We start from the raw sequence: 13,192 nt of genomic DNA, 5'->3' as shown, positions 1-13,192 counted from the left end.
TCGCAACGCTACGCTATTCATTTTCGTACATTTCTTGAAATACGCAAGCTGATTCTTATCAATATCATAATAATTATTTTAACGCGTGGCGTAATTATTAATTCATGTATGGCCTAGGCCAAGTTTCATCCATCGCTCTCTCCCCCGCGCGACGACTAACTAGGCCACAGCAAAGATATCTTTGGCTACACAGTACATCCCTAGTTAACACTCCGACTCTCGGGTAATGTGGTGCGCGCGGTCTGTGGCACTAGTGCAAGCTATAATTACTTCGCTCTGGGTATGGGCAATAGCGTGTCGGATTCCCTAACGGTGGGAAGCTGAGTTCCGGTGCCGGAATCGTAACCACGGCGAATAAAGAAAGTATTGAACTAAATAAGGCCTAATACATACCATTTTATAACCATAAGTACAGTACTGTAGTTATCTTTGGCAAGGCAAATGTTTCCCCTTGACAGGCATGATACTAAATGCTTCCACTAGGCCTAGTGAGTGAATTCAGTTCATCAGTTTGGCAGCCTGCCTAGCCTACCTAGGCCTAGGCTAGGGCCTAGCCTCTAGGTATAGCCTAGCTTAACTGGGGCGGATCCAGGGGCGCAGCCAGTGGGGGGGTCACGGGGGTCCTGACCCCCCCTTTTTTTTAGAAAAAATAAATAAAAACATGAGACAACAATACAGATCAAATCATCCTGGAGATACTGTGGAAGATTACTGCCGAGCAGTATTACCAAATCAACTTCTTGATTACAAACCGAGTTAAAAACCCGTTTTTCTGCCGATAACAGGCCATGCTTTAAAATATTTGGCGTAGCACCCGAGTCTATAGTGAAGTGTAATGTTGAAGAAGTCTTCAAGGAACTTGAATTTGGTACGATGATCTGCCAAGACACGAACATCTTCATTCCGCCGAGCTTCAGTGATGGAAGCGACTGTGTAAAATTAGCGGATCCAAATGTGTTCCCGAATGTGCGTGCACTTCTTCTAATCGCGTAGGCCTATGCCCGTAACGTCTGAGTTTTTCGATTTATGGAGAACGAAAACCTGTTTGGGAAATCACATGTCTTATGAGCAGCTTTTGGGATTGTGCCTCATGAACATACACTTTAACATGAACATTAATACAGAGAATGTCATTCGCGAATTCTGTCTCCAAGCCAAGAAGAATGTATGTTCCAAACTTATGTTTAAAGATGCATCACGCGATGTCAAGAGCGCCGTTTATAGTAACTAACGTAAAATGTATGATAATAATTTAGAAGTTAGTTATTACAATTATGTATAAGCTATCACCTATACTATACATTCGAACAAAATAGGTATATTTTTAAACAAAATATTGTATGTACTGGGTATGATAAGCGTCTCACATACACACGGAGCCAAGATAGCTTCTTGGACTTCCACAGTGTATGAACTCTAACCTTACGGTTCTCATTTAATAATATCACTCCCTCCATGCTATCATTCTAATTTCTTTTTTCAAACTTTTGCATCTCTACGTTCATTTCATGCAACTTTTGTATTGGTGAAAAGGGAGGAATTCAAATAATTCCTCCTCTGAGTTAACAGCCTCTCTACACAAATCAACAAACAAGCAAGAAAAAAAGTGTTTGTCTGTGGCAGCCTGGAATATAAAAATGTTCTGTAATGAAAATGAGAGTTGTTTTTTGTTTTCTTTGTTTCAGTTTTTTAGTGTTAACATGTCATATTTGTGTGTGCGTAAACCGATTCAAATGATCTAGATTGCCCTAGACCGCCAAAGCTTCCAGGGGGCTTCGCCCCCTGGACCCCAACCGGGGGCCCTTGGCGGCCCCCTGGCCCCCAGCCCATGGTTGCTCGCTTCGCTCGCAAAATACTCACATATTGGTTGACCCCCCCTTTAATTCTTTGCTGGCTGCGCCCCTGGGATCCAGACATTTTTGAGAGGGGGGGTCCGCCGATAAAAAGGGCACATCAGGTATTGAGTATTTGAGCCACAGCCCCCCCATGGTGGGGGTTGTGGCGAAGCGAATTTTGTCACAGGACACACTTAGATGGCCGGAAATGGCACTCTCGCACGCAAAATCCATGATAAATGGCACCTTTCTAGTTCGCCGGAAATGACACTTTATTAGCAGGGATAACGATGCAAAATTAAAAGTTGTTATTTTCAACCAATTTAAACATTATCTGTTGGTATTTTGTTTCAATATTCCAATAAAGAAAGAATTACGAAAATCTGACTTGTAGTTTTCGAAATATACGGTCTAAAAAATTGCCGAAAATGATCGTTTTTAGCCACGAACGTTAACAAATTGCGCCATTTTTCGCTAAAATAATTACATATAATTACGTTTTATAGTAATTTCTTTTATATATCAACATTGGAAATATCAATAAAATATGTTATTAGGGCCTAAATGTTTATAAAATATATAGAGTTGTTTATTTAACGGAATTCGTACAAATTCATTGCTCTAAATTTGTGTAGTTACCGTTCAGTACAGAGAGATCACGTGACTTCTTGGCACACGCGAGAGAAAACATTCCGCGCTGTGGGTGATTCGCGTCCACCAATCAAATAGCCAGAATCCAAAATCATTCAACCGTGAGCTCTGCCGATCGCGGGCAAGCTCAGCTTTGATTGGCTTACGATGACATCATATCACAAAATGGTGGTTTTGTAGTTGAGCCTCACGTAATTTTCACAAATATTGTTTCAAAAATGAAATAAATGAACCTTCTTTATGGTATGTGTGATTTTTCTTTAAAAGATTTGAATAATAAAGGCTTCATATCGAGAAAAAAACATTTTTTTGCCACTTATAATAAATATTTCTCAGAGAAAAAAGCACATGGCTTGTAGAGCTATATTATCTTGGCGTAGGAAGACAAACAAATCCCAGGTCATGAGAGGTTGAATAGTGTAAGGACCGTTCGATGATTTTTGAGTAAACAATCTACCGCGTATGGTCGTACGCGCTAGATAGTACGATATTTTAACTACATTTTTTACATGTTTGGTTGGATGTAATGGAAATAAAAAATAGTTGATCTGATGGAATGATATGTAAATAAACAAATACTCAAAAGAATTATGTTTACAGTTCAATTATTTTCAGAATAATAATACATAAAAATGTGTTTACCAATGGACAAATAATCGCGTCAATGACATATCGCGCATGGTAACGTACGCGGAGTTGAATCGTAAAAAGTTTACATGCGCCCTCTGTAGTATGTGAAACGATCTATTTTTAGAAGTTTAAGTAGAGATCATCACGCGTCACCACCTCTCACGATGCTCTTTGATCGGCCGCCGTAACTTAACATCGCGCTCATTGTGATAAATTTCTGTTTTTATTTTTGGGGTTAGTGTAGCCTACTCTGTACACACAAATATGTCACACGAATAAAATATTGAACCTCTAAAAAAAGGGCACCCTTAAAATTTAGGATGGGTCCGGACCCCGTGGTCCCCCCCCCCCCCTCTGGATCCGCCCAAGAGCTATGCATTACTACAGTAGACTAGAGGCTAGCTATTGATCAGGGTAAAATAGTCAAGCTCTAAGCTTATAAATTAGTAGATTACAAATAAAAAAGATTGTTTTCCTACCTGAAAACATACTTATTTGACAATTTCAATGATGAGCCTTTTTTTTTCTACACACCACTACTACTGTAGGCGCGCCTAGCCTACGTCGAAGTAACTGAAATTACTGACACCAGTTTCAAAATTTTATCAAAACGAAACTAACCAATGACAAGCTCGTATCTTATGAAATTTGATCTTGCATGAATGATCATTCAATTTTCAACACAACTTCTAGAACATTTTTGTATTATACAGAGACAATAATATTTGTCAATCTAAAATTCCTAAATAACCAATAATCATTTGTTTTACAATAAAGGATGATAAAATAAACCGCCAACTGAAATCTAATGTTAATGTAACGTTGAAACATCAATGGCAACGCACTTAAACACATATTATTTAATATTAAACGTTAAAAACATGTCATTTTAACCAAATTATTAAATAGAATTTATCTTTAATTTAACGTTTAATTAACATTGAAAAACAAAAATAATAATTGTTTGAAAAAACAACATAATTTCAAGAGTTTTTCAACGTTGAAAACATGTCATTTGAAAATGACAACTGGATTTCAACGTTAAAATAACGTTGGAATAACATTGAAAAACAAAAATAATAATTGTTTGAAAAAAATTTCTAGTTAAAAATACAATGTTATTTCAACGTTGGATCAACATTGACAAATTAACGTAAATTACTAGTTAGAAAGACAATGTTATTTCAACGTTAAATCAACATTGATAAATTAACGTAAATTACTAGTTAGAAGGACAATGTTATTTTAACGTTGGATCAACATTGATAAATTAACGTAAATTTCTTGTTAAAAATACAATGTTATTTCAACGTTGGATCAACATTGATAAATTAACGTAAATTTCTAGATATAAAGACAATGTTATTTCAACGTTGTATCAACATTGATAAATTAACGTAAATTACTAGTTAAAAATACAATGTTATTTCAACGCTGGATCAACATTGATAAATTAACTTAAATTACTAGTTAGAAAGACAATGTTATTTCAACGTTGGATCAACATTAATAAATTAACGTAAATTTCTAGTTAAAAATACAATGTTATTTCAACGTTGGATCAACATTAATAAATTAACGTAAATTACTAGTTAAAAATACAATGTTATTTCAACGTTGGATCAACATTGATAAATTAACGTAAATTACTAGTTAAAAATACAATGTTATTTCAACGTTGGATCAACATTGATAAATTAACGTAAATTACTAGTTAAAAATACTATGTTATTTCAACGTTGGATCAACATTGATAAATTAACGTAAATTTCTAGTTAAAAATACAATGTTATTTCAACGTTGGATCAACATTGACAAATTAACGTAAATTACTAGTTAGAAAGACAATGTTATTTCAACGTTGGATCAACATTGATAAATTAACGTAAATTTCTAGTTAAAAATACAATGTTATTTCAACGTTGGATCAACATTGACAAATTAACGTAAATTACTAGTTAGAAAGACAATGTTATTTCAACGTTAAATCAACATTGATAAATTAACGTAAATTACTAGTTAGAAGGACAATGTTATTTTAACGTTGGATCAACATTGATAAATTAACGTAAATTTCTAGTTAAAAATACAATATTATTTCAACGTTGAATCAACATTTATAAATTAACGTAAAACATTTGTTAGAAAAACAATGTTATTTCAACGTTGGATCAACATTGATAAATTAACGTAAAACCTTTGTTAGAAAGACAATGTTATTTCAACGTTAAATCAACATTTATTAATTAACACTTTACATCTACATCTTTTCTAGTATCACGAATACATGACACAAATGTCCTAACATAGCCCTATGTCTTCTGTTTATGTTATGTATTTTTTTACGAGCTCAACAACATTGATTCTAGCTCACGTATACCTATGGCACGCCATATGTTTATCTTTTAGCAATGTTAAACCAAATCGCACTAAAAGTCGTCACATGTGAAACATAATATTTGACGCTATAATCTTGGAATTTGCCCATGGTGTTAAATAGTAATAATGTCATTTTTAGAGAAAATATCGATCATTTTGCGAAATGAATTATTATACTATTAACTTTAAAATCTAAGCTGTATGTCGACATGGTTATACACCTTACAAGAAAACGTGTTACCGAGTGTTCAACGACACGCTAGAAACTTGGGATGCAGCAAAAGTGGCTTGTGAAGCAGACACTGCTCAATTAGTCACGATCAAAGATGCTTTTGAACAACAATTTCTTCGGGGCCTTGTTTCTATACAATCTCCTTACAGATATTGGATTGGTTTGAAAGACGTTGGAGTAAGTATTATATTATATTATTATATTTTTATATTTATTACTTTTAAAGGATAATAATTGTTTAAAAACGATACCATGAACAAAACGATGTAATAAAAGAAGTATTGTTGAAGATATATCGTGGCTAATCGAATGACGTGAATTTAAGTAGAAATTATTACACGTTTCATACTACTAGTGTAATATGGTGTTATGAGGTTTCTGACTTGTAATGAAGACTCTACTCGCTTGAATGTAGTAACACATATATTGTTTATTCAATAATACGTTATATACTCAATACAATACAATATAGAAACAGGAACAGAGGATACGGTGATGCTGTCGGTGAGGTGTGAGGCGTGTAGGTCTGCTTCTGTAGAAGTGGCTGTGAGGTGTGTCTGGGCTCTTCGGAAACTTGGGGGTATATTGGCTTCGATTCATTAGCATATGTCATTACATCATTTCTGGAGCTAATGATTGGTCCTAAGTTGATCCAGGGGTGTTTAAGTGGGAATGATTGATCTTATCTGGGGAGGTTACAATGATGAAATGGCCCTGTTGAATCTTTGCTAAAAACTGTCAATATCTAATTGTTTTACGATGGGAATGGTTAGAGAGGTCAAATAAACTGTTTACTTTTGGGATTTAATTATGAACTAAATGGACATTAAAACATCTGGATAATTTCTCCTCTGGTCTTTCTGGGCCAAGTTCGTGAACTTAGTTGAATTCTAATACAAAGGTTGATTTCTTAATTATAAAAGTATATCATTGCATTACATCCCTCTGTCTCCTTCTTTTTCATAATCTATTTAAAATATAAAAATGGTTATATTAGTGGCATGCAAAATTAAAGTTATATAAAAGAAAAAAAACATTATTATACATATAAGCAAAATTGAGTTAGCCAAAACCATTGACTCTGAAGTGTAACCTTATCATTTTAACTCTCTCTCTTCTCTCTCTTAAAAAAAAATTAAAATTAAAAAGTGAATTTTGTATAAAATTCAGGAATTCATAAAACAAAATTGGAAAAAAATGTATAAAAAACGAAAGTGTTGTTCAAGATCGACGTAATTGTGGGTCCGTTGCTTTGGAGGCATGCTACACTCGGATTACCGAAATAAAGACATCACAACGGTGGGGTTTCACTAAAGAACATCGGTCACGAAGTCGTTAATTATCTTGTTAATTATGCACTCTAATCTATAATAACGGGATTCGCGTAAATCAAACAAAAATCGGTTAAAAATAAAAATACAAAACGTATAGAATAATATGTTACATTGAACATACCTCCGATCGTGCGACAACTCATCGCGTTCTAATGGCCTTCAAACATAAATCAATCAAATCAAAACATAAAACTCAAGAAAACTGTCGCTGATTAGCCTAAAATCAATAATTGACTCAAAATATAAAACACAAACTTATTCACAATATATTGTTATCGTCACAACTTTATCGATTTAAGCATTTTTATTCACAAGTAATTACGATTTCGATCGGTCGACAAAATTCAAAATTAATCTTTATCAAAAAACTCGTTACAAAATCAATACTTAAACATAAATTCAATTCTCTTTTAACTAAAATCACATCATTACTAAACACATCTAATCAAATACGTAGACTATGCTATCATTAATTTAGCAAATGTCGTAATTTTAAAAAAAAATCTTGCAAAAAAATTAATTCAGTAACTGTTTGCATTATACAAACGTTTTATGAATCGTTTTGGCGATCCACTTATCGGTATCTGTTTATTATTAATAATCTCTTTAATCAATTTATCTGTATCGTTATATCTGTCGTCAATATTCCACCAAAATTTGCGAACATTAGGTTCGTGTTTTGTATTATCGGTGTTACGTTTGGCTAATGTCAGTTTAGAATACGAAACTAAAACTTGGAAATGTCCTGCTTTAAATCTACCTCGGTTTATTGTCATATTAGAATCATTAGGTGCTGTCATGATTAGATTAGTTTGTTCCTTACTTTGTTCTTCTTTCATTTGGAATGGGGCTGCTAATCCCATGTTATTCTCTACACAGTCAATGTAAGGTTGCAAGTTAAGGGGTTCTACTTTAGTTGGATGTGTAAATGTATCAGATTGCAATTGGGCTAGTGTCCTATCATGTTCGTCGACAAATTAAACATTATTTTCGTCATTTACTACGTTAACGGTGTTCTGAAATTTCTCATTATTATCGGTGGGTTTATTCAACAATTATTTTAACAATTTAAAAAACAATTTTAGTGTATACCATGAACTTTCACACAGGGTGATGAGTTCAAGTGGACAGACGGTTCATCAGCGTCATATACAAAATGGCTACCTAACAGACCCGGGACAAGCTCGAATAAAGACTGTGGAACTGCGGCTTATATAGAGATCTATGACGCAACAGACGACGTCAGTACTGATCTTGGAGACTGGGACATTATGGAGTGTACCGCTATCTTACCAGCCATTTGTGAATATTCTATGCCTCAAGGTAGTATAAAGAATACATAGCTACTGTATTTGAACGAATTGGAGAAGCGCCAAATTTGGTCGTTTCAAAGTAAATCAAGATTTTATATAAACAAAATTGATCCATTGATTTATTTGAGTATTCTTAGTTTAATCAATTCAATGTTTAGTAAAACAGTTTTTAAGCCTACAAACCAGCACCACGTTTTTAAAATATTGTAGTCGAATAAAATGGAACCAAATTGAACTCTAAACACAAAATAAAAGAGAGTACATAATTATTCGTCAGAGATACGTGTACAAAACTATGCTAAAGAAACTGTGATGAGGTACAGCAAGTGGGCTAATACTCAGACATGCGTCTGCCATTACGACTTGGGATCTAACCAGTGTGATTGTTGTGTAGCTGGTGCCCATAAATGTGAAGACGGAAAGCACACTGTGTGTGTCAGAGATTCTAGTAACTGTCCAGTTCCAGGTACTTTCTTAACAATGCTTAGTAAACAAAATGATTTTAATATTTTGAAGAAAAAACCTTCTTTTACGTAGGCCATAATTGATAACATCCAAAACACCACGTTCCAAGTCTGGGTATTTAGTGTAGACGTCTGCAAGTGCGATCTTTAGAAATGCCATACTCACTCACCACTAATACAAACAGCTTTAATATACAATGTTATCAATTTGTTTTAATGCTCTTTTATACAATGCTGTGTGAACATTATTTTTTTTTAAATACCATGCAACTCAGTTATAACTGCGATTTATAGCACGCTGTATTAATATTTAGATTAATTTCAAGAACAAACGAATAACTCGTACATTGCCCACATTGCATTTTATTTGTGTTGCTTTTATGTTGACAGATTATTATGATCGGGGTTTTGTAATAACTAAGAAATTGAACGATCCAGCTAATTACATCATTTTTGCTTGTAATCCTTCATATGGACGTCTATCCCAGAAGTTTGTTCCGTCCTGTTATGTACAAGATGATCCACCAAATGGGAGATGGAAAGGTGAGTTTAATGATTTATTATTTTTTGTATCTTTACTCCAATGATAGCACTGACCCATGGACTTCTACAAACTTAAACACTTTCAGCTGCCACAAACCACTACCCTATGTCGAATCAAGTAGCAGAGGGTTTAAAGCAGAAGCGCCTTAAATCATATCCATTTTGTTTAATCGGCAACTTTAGTTCTGATGGTGAATAGTGAAATGAATTTGATAAATTGCGTTTAAATCATTCTCCGTGAACCTAAATACACATAATTCACATTTTTCGTCAATAGCACTGCCAATGTACCTCCACAACGTTATTGCTTCGGACCAATCCAAAGGGCATATCTATGGAATTCACAAGGATATGCGCAGTTACATGCGCAGTAAAGATAATGGAGCAACATGGCAGTTTGTCAGTAAGGACAAGTGGGACTCATCAAAAGAGTTGCCAGACTTCAAGACCGCAGGATCTAATGAGGGTAACTGGCTATGTGAGTTATTATTATTACCTTAATTATCACTAAAATCATAGTTCCCGTATACAGCTACATTTTGTTTATTTTTACGGACAAAGTCCTGTCAATTCTTTGTTTAATGTTTCCATTATTCAATCAAATGACGCAGACCTTCGTTCCATTCAAGTGTGTATGAAGCTTACGACAGGTTAAGAATGTTATTATGGTTGGTGCGCAATGCAAAGACTTACGCACAACGAAATTAATTTGACAAATCAAAAGTGCTAGCTCATTTCAAATGCTTGTGAATGCGTTGTCAGTATATCCATGTGGAAATACACTAAAAAGAATATTTTATTTTAAGTACTACGTAATATTTAAGTTTGGTCAAAGCATCTCGAGTTGTAATGATTCGTACAGTGTGAGACGTTGTGTGCAATATGTTCGAGTTGTAATGATTCGTACAGTGTGAGACGTTGTGTGCAATATGTTCGAGTTGTAATGATTCGTACAGTGTGAGACGTTGTGTGCAATATGTTCGAGTTGTAATGATTCGTACAGTGTGAGACGTTGTGTGCAATATGTTCGAGTTGTAATGATTCGTACAGTGTGAGACGTTGTGTGCAATATGTTCGAGTTGTAATGATTCGTACAGTGTGAGACGTTGTGTGCAATATGTTCGAGTTGTAATGATTCGTACAGTGTGAGACGTTGTGTGCAATATGTTCGAGTTGTAATGATTCGTACAGTGTGAGACGTTGTGTGCAATATGTTCGAGTTGTAATGATTCGTACAGTGTGAGACGTTGTGTGCAATATGTTCGAGTTGTAATGATTCGTACAGTGTGAGACGTTGTGTGCAATATGTTCGAGTTGTAATGATTCGTACAGTGTGAGACGTTGTGTGCAATATGTTCGAGTTGTAATGATTCGTACAGTGTGAGAGTTGTGTGCAATATGTTCGAGTTGTAATGATTCGTACAGTGTGAGACGTTGTGTGCAGTATGTTCGAGTTGTAATGATTCGTACAGTGCAGGCCCGTAGCCAGGGGGGGTTTTTATGGTTCGGGCGAACCCCCCCTTTACAGCGAACCCCCCTTAACCGACTGCGAACCCCCATCCCCGACATGCCCAATACCTCACCCTCATCTCCGAAAATCGTCCAAATACGTGCCCCACAGTACAAAAAGTTGTTTGTAAATTAAAAAATTCGTAAACTCGTTCGGAATAACTCATACAGTACCTTCTTCCCTGTATGAGCGTACTTCGAGCGATATAGTCTGTAAAGAGTTGCAAATGAATTGCGGATTTTAACCTGAAAAATAAATGTAGGGTCCCTGCATGTAACATGATATTGACGCGTCTCACAGCGAACTGGGGGACGAACGATTCGTACAAAGGACACCGCCAGACAACTGCGTACCAATTGTTTAGATCACTGGCAGTCAGGCAGCATGCATAAAGTATATAGCCTTCCGACATACATCAGTATTTATGTGTGGCTATGAAGTATAATGTATCATAGAGGATTATAGTGAATATTAATATTTTACACTATAATATCTATGGTATCATGTACTGTAGTTCACATTATGGCATCCGATTATACTCAAATGTATCAATATCAGGGGCGCAGCCAGTGGGGGGGGGGGGGGTCACGGGGGTCCTGATCCCCCTTTTTTTTTAGAAAAAATAAATAAAAACATGAGACAACAATACAGATCAATCATCCTGGAGATACTGTGGAAGATTACTACCGAGCAGTATTACCAAATCAACTTCTTGATTACAAACCGAGTTAAAAACCCGTTTTTCTGCCGATAACAGGCCATGCTTTAAAATATTTGGCGTAGCACCCGAGTCTATCGTGAAGTGTAATGTTGAAGAAAAGTCTTCAAGGAACTTGAATTTGGTACGATGATCTGCCAAGACACGAACATCTTCATTCCGAGCTTCAGTGATGGAAGCGACTGTGTAAAATTAGCGGATCCAGATGTGTTCCCGAATGTGTGTGCACTTCTTGGTACGATGATCTGCCAAGACACGAACATCTTCATTCCGAGCTTCAGTGATGGAAGCGACTGTGTAAAATTAGCGGATCCAGATGTGTTCCCGAATGTGTGTGCACTTCTTCTAATCGCGTAGGCCTATGCCCGTAACGTCTGCTTAAGCTGAGCGGAGTTTTTCGACTTTATGGAGAACGAAAACCTGTTTGGGAAATCACATGTCTTATGAGCAGCTTTCGGGATTGTGCCTCATGAACATACACTTTAACATGAACATTAATACAGAGAATGTCATTCGCGAATTCTGTCTCCAAGCCAAGAAGAATGTTCCAAACTTATGTTTAAAGATGCATCACGCGATGTCAAGAGCGCCGTTATAGTAACTAACGTAAAATGTATGATAATAATTTAGAAGTTAGTTATTACAATTATGTATAAGCTATCCATGCACCTATACTATACATTCGAACAAAATAGGTATATTTTTAAACAAAATATTGTATGTACTGGGTATGATAAGCGTCTCACATACACACGGAGGCAAGATAGCTTCTTGGACTTGCATAGTGTATGAACTCTAACCTTACGGTTCTCATTTAATAATATCACTCCCTCCATGCTATCATTCTAATTTCTTTTTTCAAACTTTTGCATCTCTACGTTCATTTCATGCAACTTTTGTATTGGTGAAAAGGGAGGAATTCAAATAATTCCTCCTCTGAGTTTACAGCCTCTCTACACAAATCAACAAACAAGCAAGAAAAAAAGTGTTTGTCTGTGGCAGCCTGGAATATAAAAATGTTCTGTAATGAAAATGAGAGTTATTTTTTGTTTTCTTTGTTTCAGTTTATTAGTGTTAACATTGTCATATTTGTGTGTGCGTAAACCGATTCAAATGATCTAGATTGCCCTAGACCGCCAAAGCTTCCAGGGGGCTTCGCCCCCTGGACCCCAACCGAGGGCCCTTGGCGGCCCCCTGGCCCCCAGCCCATGGTTGCTCGCTTCGCTCGCAAAATACTCACATATTGGTTGACCCCCCCCCCTTTAATTCTTTGCTGGCTGCGCCCCTGAATATCACCTATTTACATTGGCATATTTAATTTCCTCAACACATTGCTGTAAATAAATATTATAGATAGAGCTATATAAGAATTGCATTTGCCTTCACCCAGTGTGCTTTTTTCGGTGCTTCTCCTAGACGTACGTTCGCATTGAACTTGAACGCAAAACAAAATATCGAGTAAATGATCAAACAATCGGCGGTTCCGCACAGAGCACGCGCATCTAACATACGGCAACAAATGTTATCGTTGAAATAGTCAACGAGTCCAAGTACGATCGTTTTGCTCATTGGTAGCATGCTGT

This window comes from Antedon mediterranea, chromosome 9 (assembly GCF_964355755.1).
Source record: "Antedon mediterranea chromosome 9, ecAntMedi1.1, whole genome shotgun sequence".
Classification (NCBI taxonomy): Eukaryota; Metazoa; Echinodermata; class Crinoidea; order Comatulida; family Antedonidae; genus Antedon; species Antedon mediterranea.
This window is presented reverse-complemented; position numbering follows the sequence as displayed.